The following is a 12,851-nucleotide window of genomic DNA, read 5'->3' on the forward strand; positions in this document are numbered from 1 at the left end:
TCTTCTCCCCATGCTTCTCTACTTCCCTCTTTCCATGCTTCACTTCCTCTTCCGCTTCTTCCTCTCCCATTCTTTCTCCTTCCCTCATTTCCTAACCTCCCACCTACTTCCTACTCTTCTGCACTTCTTCATTTATATCTATCTTTGTCCCATTTCCACCTTCCTTCCTTTCCTTCAACATTAACAATTTCTGATCTTCACTGTTCTCCTCTCCCGTCTTACCTACTCTCCACTTCCCATCTTCTTACCAAATATTCACGCACTATGATTCTCGTGTAGATTTGAACGCTGTCCGAAGTGTTGCGGCCGTATTTTGTTTAAATTTGCTTCTCTGTGGCTAAATATACATTTGTATAAGGTTATGTGAAAAAATTAAAAGTCCTTTTCCTTGGGAATGAAAATAACCCTCACAGTGATCAACTGGCCTCCTAAATTTAAGACTGGTATGCCATGGGTTCGAGTCCTTAGTATGGGAGTTGTTTATAGTCATGTCATTACGGTTTACAGCGTGAGCAACTCCTCTCTGGATGCTGTGTGCCCTCGGAGATGAGTCGAAACATTTCCCGGGAACATAGGATATATCACATCCTAATTGACCGCCAGTCAGTTAGTTCTACGTGATGTGGACGTTGGTCAGGCACAGTGTGAAGATGACGTGGTAATCGTGGTAAGCAGAAATTATAACGTAACCAAACCTGACTCTTTGTAACCTTTTCTAAATTAGCTTCCCCTACCCTAGCCTAACCAAAACTAGCCTAGCTTCCTCTAACATAACCTTACCTAGCCTATCTTAACCTAAAATTATATAGCCTATCTGGAGATCATGGTTTATCTGGAGAGAGTTCCGGGGGTCAACGCCCCCGCGGCCCGGTCTGTGACCAGGCCTCCTTAGGTCAGTGTCCCAGGATGCGACCCACACCAGTCGACTAACACCCAGGTACCCATTTTACTGATGGGGAACATAGACAACAGGTGGAAAGAAACACGTCCAATGTTTCTACTCTGGCTGGGAATCGAACCCAGACCCTCGCCGTGTGAAGCGAGAGCGTTAACCACCAGGCCACCAGAGCCTAGCCTCATCTAACTTAATCTTACCTAATAAAACCTAACCTAACCTAATGAAACTTAACTAACTTATCCTATTATGGTCTAACCTAACTATACCTTAACCTAACCTTATCTATCGTAACGAAATCTAACTTAACATGGCGTAACTCACATTAATACAACCTAACCTACTGTAAGATACCCTACCGTTACCTAACTTACCTACCCTAAGATAACTTTAAGAAAATAGTGTTGTAGCGTTAAGAAATTGATGCAAGAAAATTGACGGATTAATATAAGGGTAGGTTAGGTATTGCTCAGCTGGTCTGGGACCGGTTTATCACTGCTTAGAGATCAGGTCGTGATCCGGAGGTTGGTCAGGGACCGGTCTACCACTCGCTAGAGACCAAGTCATAACCCGGACGCTGGTTTGGACCGGTCCACCACTCCCTGGAGACCAGGTCGTGACCCCGACGTTGGTCTGTGACCGGTTTCCCGGTCGTGATGGGGAGGCTTCTTCCTCACTGCTTCCTCCACTTTATTTCTCCTCTTCACTTTACTGTTATCGTTCCCCTGTCTGTATGGAGCCTCCGCTGCTCGCGCTAGACGACCCACACGGGTTTAGGGCCACATACTGGGAAAATACTTAGAGTTTTTGCTTTATTTCCAGTTAGTTACCCCCTCCCCCCCAAGATAATTTGTTTGGCTCTATAAATTTTGCTTTATTTATTGTGATTCATGAATCTTATTTGAAGCGTTTTGCTTTATTACTGTAGTCGTTTTTTCTATATACTTTTTATTTTACATGTTTTGCTTTATTGCATTACTGATGTATTAAAACGTTATTTTCAGTAGCATCATTGTTTATCGTCCTTCTGAAAGCACTCATGAGTCAGCCGGAGGCTGCGTCACTTATAAGATGAGTCAGCCGGAGGCTGCGTCACTTATAAGATGAGTCAGCCGCAGGCTGCGTCACTTATAAGATGAGTGAGCCGGAGGCTGCGTTACTTATAAGATGAGTGAGCCGGAGGCTGCGTCACTTATAAGATGAGTCAGCCGCAGGCTGCGTCACTTATAAGATGAGTGAGCCGGAGGCTGCGTCACTTATAAGATGAGTCAGCCGGAGGCTGCGTCACTTATAAGATGAGTCAGCCGGAGGCTGCGTCACTTATAAGATGAGTCAGCCGCAGGCTGCGTCACTTATGAGTGAGCCGGAGGCTGCGTTACTTATAAGATGAGTGAGCCGGAGGCTGCGTCACTTATAAGATGAGTCAGCCGGAGTCTGCGTCACTTATAAGATGAGTTAGCCGGAGGCTGCGTCACTTATAAGATGAGTGAGCCGGAGGCTGCGTCACTTATAAGATGAGTGAGCCGGAGGCTGCGTCACTTATAAGATGAGTGAGCCGGAGGCTGCGTCACTTATAAGATGAGTGAGCCTGAGGCTGCGTCACTTATAAGATGAGTGAGCCGGAGGCTGCGTCACTTATAAGATGAGTCAGCCGGAGGCTGCGTCACTTATAAGATGAGTCAGCCGCAGGCTGCGTCACTTATAAGATGAGTGAGCCGGAGGCTGCGTCACTTATAAGATGAGTGAGCCGGAGGCTGCGTCACTTATAAGATGAGTCAGCCGGAGGCTGCGTCACTTATAAGATGAGTGAGCCGGAGGCTGCGTCACTTATAAGATGAGTGAGCCGGAGGCTGCGTCACTTATAAGATGAGTGAGCCGGAGGCTGCGTCACTTATAAGATGAGTGAGCCGGAGGCTGCGTCACTTATAAGATGAGTGAGCCTAAGGCTGCGTCACTTATAAGATGAGTGAGCCGGAGGCTGCGTCACTTATAAGATGAGTGAGCCGGAAGCTGCGTCACTTATACGATGAGTGAGCCGGAGGCTGCGTCACTTATAAGATGAGTGAGCCGGAGGCTGCGTCACTTATAAGATGAGTGAGCCGGAGGCTGCATCACTTATAAGATGAGTGAGCCGGTGGCTGCGTCACTTATAAGATGAGTCAGCCGGAGGCTGCGGCACTTATAAGATGAGTCAGCCGGAGGCTGCGTCACTTATAAGATGAGTGAGCCGGAAGCTGCGTCACTTATACGATGAGTGAGCCGGAGGCTGCGTCACTTATAAGATGAGTGAGCCGGAGGCTGCGTCACTTATAAGATGAGTGAGCCGGAGGCTGCATCACTTATAAGATGAGTGAGCCGGTGGCTGCGTCACTTATAAGATGAGTCAGCCGGAGGCTGCGGCACTTATAAGATGAGTCAGCCGGAGGCTGCGTCACTCATAAGATGAGTGAGCCGCAGGCTGCGTCACTCATAAGAGGAGTGAGCCGCAGGCTGCGGCACTCACCTCTCCTGAGAGAAGATGAGATGCTTCCAAGGTTAACCTCTAACTGGAGGTTAAGTTACTTAGGAGGTTGACCTCTAAAAGGAGGTAATATACCGCCTCTGACAGAGAATAAGTTATCCAGAGGTTGACCTCTGACAGAAGGATGGGTGTGGAACATGACCTGAAGTCAGGTCCTAGACCAGGGTTCCAGGCGGACTAAGGTCTGGTCAACCAGGTAGTTACTGCTGGCCCGACGCACGAAGCATAATCCCGTTGGTCAACATCCGACTTGAGGAACTAATCAAGACATCAGCAGCTAACAAAACGATAACGATCGTTACCACGGTTGGGGATAGAGCCTGCGGTTCTATCCGCGGGTTCTATCCCCGCCCATGGATTGGTTTGTTAGCAACCGTGTCATTACGATTTCGTGAGTTAGAACAATAACGAGCCTGATACAGGAGAGTGTAAAAACAAGGCTGTAAATAACTAACCGATACAGAATTCGAATCCATTGTTTTGCCATGGGTTCCAATCGTCGGTGTGGCAGTGGTGAGAGTACCTGGCTTCTAGGGTGTCACGGTATGGCAGTGGTGAGAGTACCTGGCTTCTAGGGTGTCACGGTATGGCAGTGGTGAGAGTACCTGGCTTCTAGGGTGTCACGGTATGGCAGTGGTGAGAGTACCTGGCTTCTAGGGTGTCACGGTGTGGCAGTGGTGAGAGTACCTGGCTTCTAGGGTGTCACAGTGTGGCAGTGGTGAGAGTACCTGGCTTCTAGGGTATCGCGGTATGGCAGTGGTGAGAGTACCTGGCTTCTAGGGTGTCACGGTGTGGCAGCGGTGAGAGTACCTGGCTTCTAGGGTGTCACGTTGTGGCAGTGGTGAGAGTATCTGGCTTCTAGGATGTCACGGTGTGACAGTGGTGAGAGTACCTGGCTTCTAGGGTGTCACGGTTTGGCAGTGGTGAGAGTACCTAGCTTCTAGGGCGTCACGGTATGGTAGTGGTGAGAGTACCTGGCTTCTAGGGTATCACGGTGTAGCAGTGGTGAGAGTACCTGGCTTCTAGGGTGTCACGTTGTGGCAGTGGTGAGAGTACCTGGCTTCTAGGGTGTCAAGTTATGAAAGTGGTGAGAGTACCTGGCTTCTAGGGTGTCACGGTGTGGCAGTGGTGAGAGTACCTGGCTTCTAGGGCGTCACGGTATGGCAGTGGTGAGAGTACCTGGCTTCTAGGATGTCACGGTGTGGCAGTGGTGAGAGTACCTGGCTTCTAGGGTGTCATGTTGTGGCAGTGGTGAGAGTACCTGGCTTCTAGGGTGTCATCTGAGCACCTGGCTTCTAGGGTGCCATCAGAGTACCTGGCTTCTAGGGTGCCATCAGAGTACCTGGCTTCTAGGGTGTCATCAGGGCACCTGGCTTCTAGGGTGTCATCAGCGTACCTGGCTTCTAGGGCGTCATCAGAGTACCTGGCTTCTAGAGTGTCATCAGAGTACCTGGCTTCTAGGGCGTCGTCAGAGTACCTGGCTTTAGGGTGTCATCAGAGTACCTGGCTTCTAGGGTGTCATCAGAGTACCTGGCTTCTAGGGTGTCATCAGAGTACCTGGCTTCTAGGGTGTCATCAGAGTACCTGGCTTCTAGGGTGTCATCAGAGTACCTGGCTTCTAGGGAGTCATCAGAGTACCTGGCTTCTAGGGCGTCATCAGAGTACCTGGCTTCTAGGGTGTCATCAGAGTACCTGGCTTCTAGGGTGTCATCAGAGTACATGGCTTCTAGGGTGTCATCAGAGTACATGGCTTCTAGGGTGTCATGAGAGTACCTGGCTTCTAGGGTGTCATCAGAGTACCTGGCTTCTAGGGTGTCATCAGAGTACCTGGATTCTAGGGTGTCATCAGAGTACCTGGCTTCTCGAGTGTCATCAGAGCACCTGGCTTCTAGGGTGTCATGATACAAATCAGACGAGACAAATTCTCTGAGTTGAGTCATACAGGCAGTGGGGGACTCATACAGGCAGTGGGGGACTCATACAGGCAGTGGGGGACTCATACAGGCAGTGGGAGACTCATACAGGCAGTGGGGATTCATACAGGCAGTGGGAGACTCATACAAGCAGTGGGGACTCATACAGGCAGTGGGGAACTCATACAGTCAGTGGGGGACTCATACACACAATGGGTGTATCATACAGGTGGTGGGAGATTTATACAGGTAGTGAGGAATTCTTATAAATAGAAGGATACTCATATTCACTGTTAGTAGGGATATATATATATATATATATATATATATATATATATATATATATATATATATATATATATATATATATATATATATATATATATATGCAAAACAACCACTCTGTTTACTGTGATCTTATTGCATATATATATATATATATATATACATATATATATATATATATATATATATATATATATATATATATATATATATATATATATATATATATATGTAAACAAACGCACACATACAAACACACACACACACATACAAATAAACACACACACACATGCAAACAAACACACACACACATACAAACAAATAAACACACACACACATGATAACGTTCATGTAGCAGGGAGAGTTACCCAGCATTAACCAGTGAAGAGGTGGGGCCAGGAGCTGTGAATCAACCCCTGCAACCACAATTAGGTGAGTGCACACACACAGAGGCATACGTACATGGGTTCCTTCATCAGTCACGTGCAACAGCTGCTCTAAATTTGGTCATGTTCAAGAAGTACTGCATGACAGGTCACGTGTGGTACCAGCAGCCTGAGAGAAGGAATAGTATCCCAGGTGTTTTACAGTGGGTGTGAGGGGCCTGACACCCTGTGTGTGGAGAGCCACCCAGTTCTTGCAACTTGTGAGTGAGGGCCTGACACCCTGTGTGTGGAGAGCTCCCCAGTTCATGTAACTTGGGTGTGAGGGCTTGACACCTTGTGTGTGGGGAGCCACCCAGTTCATGTAACTTGGGTGTGAGGGCTTGACACCTTGTGTGTGGGGAGCCACCCAGTTCATGTAACTTGGGTGTGAGGGCTTGACACCTTGTGTGTGAAGAGCCGCCCAGTTCATGTAACTTGGGTGTGTGGGCTTGACACCTTGTGTGTGTGGGGAGCCACCCAGTTCTTGTAACTTGGGTGCGAGGGCTTGACACCTTGTGTGTGAAGAGCCGCTCAGTTCATGTAACTTGGGTGTGAGGGCTTGACACCTTGTGTGTGAAGAGCCGCTCAGTTCATGTAACTTGGGTGTGAGGGCTTGACACCTTGTGTGTGGGGAGCCACCCAGTTCATGTAACTTGGGTGTGAGGGCTTGACACCTTGTGTGTGGAGAGACGCCGAGTTCTTGCAACTTGCACTGCCTAAATGTAGTCAAAAATCACAAAGATTTCAAACTTTGCACACTTCTGCTTGAATAACACTCATCCAAAACGTATGCTGACAAGTTTCTTGACCAATAGGCAGATGTTTCGAGTATGCAACATGTGTTTCACAGCATTCAGCTTCACTTGGCCAACACAAACAATATTGTCAGGAGGATGCTCAGAATCATTATTGCTTCTGAAACAGGCGTTGGTCAGTGGTTTGCCAACATTAGAGGCCACTTACCCCTTTCCAGACTGACATAGCCTAAGCAACACTGCTGGCACTAAACTGCACACATCATGAAGCACATCTATTGCCTTTGAATACAAACGTCGTGTTTACAGCTACATAACGGATACTCGCGTATATTTCAAACAACTAACGTTTTAACATGTAATGAACATGAATGACGGTGCAAAATGTTAAGAATTATATACAAAGAAAAATACCAAAATGGATATGTGATTGATGGACCTGAATTTCAGCACAAAGTCAGCAAAGTTGGGAGCAAATGAGGACGGTTTCACTCTTAATTCTTCTCTGTGATAATTTGTCTTCACTGTTGGAGGATCAGAAAAATCAACATCGTATATGCACATCATGGTAAAGGACATCAATACACTCAAGGCTCGTATGAATAATTCCGGATTTTCTTATATGACTTGCACCCAGAAATCCACGAGTGATTATCGTTTGCATTGTATTTATATTCTCGCGTCAGACGATGACTCCATTAGTATTTCCTGTTCGAGAAATGACTGTTGTGAGACGGGGAGTAACTTCAAATGGATTGCAGATCATGGTCCTAGAAAATAGTAATCTTTTCACTGAATCATTGACCTTCTGTATAAGCTCATCTAACATTTGTTTTAGCTGCGAGGTACTCAGGCAACTAATGAAGCGATTTTCCTGACTTGAGCCGGTAGATATTCAACAGTAGTCATGAAGATGTCTATTAAATTCACACAAGTCTTCCATTGCACTAGTGGCAAGGGGAAGGCAAAACAAAAACTCCTCGTGAACACTACTCTCAAAGTAAGTTACGAATGTGAACCAAAAGACTGGCCAGGTTTGCAACATTCGCGAACTCGCCGAATAGCAGTGAGTAAAACTCTGTTTTTGATACGAGAAACTAGTTGGCAAAGAATGTTTCCTGACAGGTTGTCAATGCGGCGAGCCACTCTGTGTTGCTGGCAAGAGGGATTGTACCTAATTTTCTCTGCGTTTTTACCAAGCATTGTGCTTACCAAGTCTTTTACAACCGGCAGGCATACGTTACATTGCTGTCACGTGTGGCATTCAACTTTTTTGTAGCTGTAGTGTAAATAACAAAGGTAGGTAAGTGAGTAACATTTGTCAGGAAACAGGACAAGTATTCCCTGACGTGGGTCTTAGTCATATGATGACTCACAATTGGAGCTGTTGGTCATCTGATCGAGGCCTTCAGCTGGCTCACCGGTCCACCCCTTTAAAAATTATGGTTATTATTATAACCATTTCTTATCTTCTGGTTTATCTTCTGTGTTTAGTTTGTAGGCAGTGAGGTAAACAAGAGTGCCAGACACAGCTGCTAGCTAGAACCTCATTACGAAATTCACATTGTGAACCTGGACTTCCCTAATGCGTCTTTTTTTCTCGCTTGTTCTAGCTCTCGTCGACTCTGCCCTTTTTACGCAATAGGTCACTATTACGCAGTGTGTTGATGAATACTGTGTAAAAAACAAAGCCGCTCCATATGTATCATTTTCCGGGATTGTTCTGAAACCGGACGCGTATTATTCCTGGTGAGTCAGAGTGGCCAGGAGAGGAGAGTGAGGTGTGTTTTAGTTCAGTAGGTGAAGCACAGCAGATCGAACAAGATGTAGCTGTGTGAGTAGGTAAGCTGGTGAGATTTTTTTTTTAGTTTATGCTATAATTTTATTTGTGTATATGTGCTGTTATGTTCACCTGTAAGGCCCTAGTGTGCAGAGGCCTATTTAAGTTATGGGAGAGTACTTGTACAACCTGCAGGTTGAGTAGCCTGCAGAAGGAAGGGGAGCCTCCCTGTTTATAAATGTTTATATATTTTGTTTTACTCACTAGTAGTAGTGTGCTAGTGAGATAATGTGAGTGAATAGAAGTGATGTTGGTTGTAGAGTATATTGTAGGTTGTATATAATACTTTTCTTTTAATATATATTTACATTCTTGTATAGGTGAGATTTTGTGTCCTTCCTCATAATACAATGACCATCTAAATTTATGCTTAATAGTTTGTATGAAGGTACAAGCTGGTTCTAGAGTGGGTTCTTTTTCTATTTTAAATAATATAAATGCCCCTAGACAGGCAAGTCATTTACTCTTTAGGAGCCACGACTTTTTTTTAATTTATGCAGTAAAAAGCGTAACAGTGACCATGAAGCGGTTTCTCATCTTCCTTCTGTCCCTGCGTTCCTCCTTCACAAATTATTACTGTTTCTCAGTTCATTCACCTCTTGTTATTCAGAACTTTATTCCTTTCCCTCTTCTTCCACTGCTTCGTCCTACTCAGCCTCTTCATTATTTTCTTACTCCATTTATTCATTCTCTTTTCTCTCTTCTCTTATTAATCATCTTCTCTCTCTTCCTCTTAATTTTCTCTCCTAATCCTCCTTCTTAAGACACCACATCTCCTTCCTACGCCATCGCCTTGTAAGGAAGAGGGAACCGACTTGCTTAAATGGTTGTACACTAAGAGAATGAGTCAATATACATTTACATTAAGAAATCTTAACCACATGAACGTCAATTATACAACCACATGAACGTCAATTATCCAACCACATGAACGTCAATTATACAACCACATGAACGTCAATTATACAACCACATGAACGTCAATTATACAACCACATGAACGTCAATTATACAACCACATGAACGTCAATTATACAACCACATGAACGTCAATTATACAACCACACGAACGTCAATTATACAATCACACGAACGTCAATTATACAACCACACGAACGTCAATTATACAACCACATGAACGTCAATTATACAACCACATGAACGTCAATTATACAACCACATGAACGTCAATTATACAACCACATGAACGTCAATTATACAACCACACGAACGTCAATTATACAACCACACGAACGTCAATTATACAACCACATGAACGTCAATTATACAACCACACGAACGTCAATTATACAACCACACGAACGTCAATTATACAACCACATGAACGTCAATTATACAACCACATGAACGTCAATTATACAACCACATGAACGTCAATTATACAACCACATGAACGTCAATTATACTACCACATGAACGTCAATTATACTACCACATGAACGTCAATTATACAACCACATGAACGTCAATTATACAACCACATGAACGTCAATTATACAACAACGTGAACGTCAATTATACAACCACATGAACGTCAATTATACAACCATATGAACGTCAATTATACAACCACATGAACGTCAATTATTCAACCACACGAACGTCAGTTATACAACCACATGAACGTCAATTATACAACAACGTGAACGTCGGTTATACGACCACGTTAACATCAGCTATGCAACCACGTGAAGATAAATTATACAACCACGTGAACGTCAATTATAAAACTTGAACGTCAACTATACAACCACGTTAAAGTCAACTATGCAACAACGTGAACGTCCACTATACAACCACGTGAATCTCAACTAAACAACCCTGTGAATCTCAACTATACAAACACGTGAATCTCAACTATACAACCACGTGAACGTCCACTATACAACCACATGAACGTCAATAAATCACCATTACCTTGCTGTCCCCTCTACACTAATTGGACATCAATCACTAAAACATCAGTAACATCAATTAATTAAATATTAACAAATACATAAGTCATACTAAATATTTCTTGAACTTCGGGCACACACACACACACACACACACACACACACACACAGGTAGTTGCCCAGTTTCAAGGGATGTGTTGAAGATTGTGGTTAGAGGCACACACAGCATCTCTGCTCCTTCTCTAAGGACCCATGGGGAGATGTTGTCCGGTCCCATCGCCTTTGAGGTATCAAGGTCACTTAAGAGCTTCTTCACCTCCTCCTCAGTTGTTCGTATGTCATCCAACACTGTGTGTGTGTGTGTGTGTGTGTGTGTGTGTGTGTGTGTGTGTGTGTGTGTTTGTGTGTGTGTGTGTACTCACCTATTTGTGGTTGCAGGGGAGCTGTGACTCGACCCCTGCAACCACAAATAGGTGAGTACACACACACACACAAACAAACACACACACACACACACACACACACACACACACACACACACACACACACACACACACACAGTGTTGGATGACATACGAACAACTGAGGAGGAGGTGAAGAAGCTCTTAAGTGACCTTGATACCTCAAAGGCGATGGGACCGGACAACATCTCCCCATGGGTCCTTAGAGAAGGAGCAGAGATGCTGTGTGTGCCTCTAACCACAATCTTCAACACATCCCTTGAAACTGGGCAACTACCTGAGAAATGGAAGACAGCTAATGTAGTCCCCATATTTAAGAAAGGAAACAGAAACGAGGCACTAAACTACAGACCTGTGTCTCTGACATGTATTGTGTGCAAAGTCATGGAGAAGATTATCAGGAGGAGAGTGGTGGAACACCTGGAACGGAACAAGATTATAAATGAAAACCAGCATGGGTTCATGGAAGGCAAATCCTGTGTCACAGACCTTCTGGAGTTTTATGACAAGGTAACAGAAGTAAGACACGAGAGAGAGGGGTGGGTTGATTGTGTTTTCCTAGACTGCAGGAAAGACTTTGACACAGTTCCCCACAAGAGATTAGTGCAGAAGCTGGAGGATCAGGCGCATATAACAGGGAGGGCACTGCAATGGATCAGGGAATACCTGGCAGGGAGGCAGCAACGAGCCATAGTACATGAAGAGGTATCACAGTGGGCGCCTGTGACGAGCGGGGTCCCACAGGGGTCAGTTCTAGGACCAGTGCTATTTTTGATATATGCGAACGACATGATGGAAGAAATAGACTCTGAAGTGTCCCTGTTCGCAAATGATGTGAAGTTGATGAGAAGAATTAAATCGGATGAGGATGAGGCAGGACTGCAAAGAGACCTGGACAGGCTGGACATGTGGTCCAGAAACTGGCTTCTCCAATTCAATCCTGCCAAATGCAAAGCCATGAAGATTGGGGAGGGGCAAAGATGACCGCAGACAGAGTATAGGCTAGGTGGACAAAGACTACAGACCTCACTCAGGGAGAAAGACCTTGGGGTGACCATAACACCGAGCACGTCACCGGAGGCATACATCAACCAAATAACTGCTGCAGCATACGGGCGCATGGCAAACCTGAGAATAGCGTTCCGATACCTTAATAAGGAATCGTTCAAGACACTGTACACTATGTATGTTAGGCCCATACTAGAGTATGCAGCACCAGTCTGGAACCCACACCTGGTCAAGCACGTCAAGAAGTCAGAGAAAGTACAAAGGTTTGCAACAAGGCTAGTCCCAGAGCTAAGGGGAATGTCGTACGAGGAAAGGTTGAGGGAAATCAGACTGATGACACTGTAGGACAGAAGGGTCAGGGGAGACATGATGACGACTTACAAGATACTGCGGGGAATAGACAAGGTGGACAGAGATAGGATGTTCCAGAGAGGGGACACAGAAACAAGGGGTCACAACTGGAAGCTGAAGACTCAGACGAGTCACAGGGACGTTAGGAAGTATTTCTTCAGTCATAGAGTCGTCAGGAAGTGGAATAGCCTAGCAAGTGAAGTAGTGGAGGTAGAAACCATACATAGTTTTAAGAAGAGGTATGATAAAGCTCAGGAAGCAGAGAGGGAGAGGACCTAGTAGCGATCAGTGAAGAGGCGGGGCCAGGAGTTGAGTCTCGACCCCTGCAACCACAATTAGGTGAGTACAATTAGGTGAGTACATACACAGACACACACAGACACACACACACACACACACACACACACACACACACACACACACACACACACACACACACACACACACACACACACACACACACATATACATACACACACAT

The sequence above is a fragment of the Cherax quadricarinatus genome, chromosome 16 (assembly GCF_038502225.1).
Source record: "Cherax quadricarinatus isolate ZL_2023a chromosome 16, ASM3850222v1, whole genome shotgun sequence".
In the NCBI taxonomy this organism is placed as follows: Eukaryota; Metazoa; Arthropoda; class Malacostraca; order Decapoda; family Parastacidae; genus Cherax; species Cherax quadricarinatus.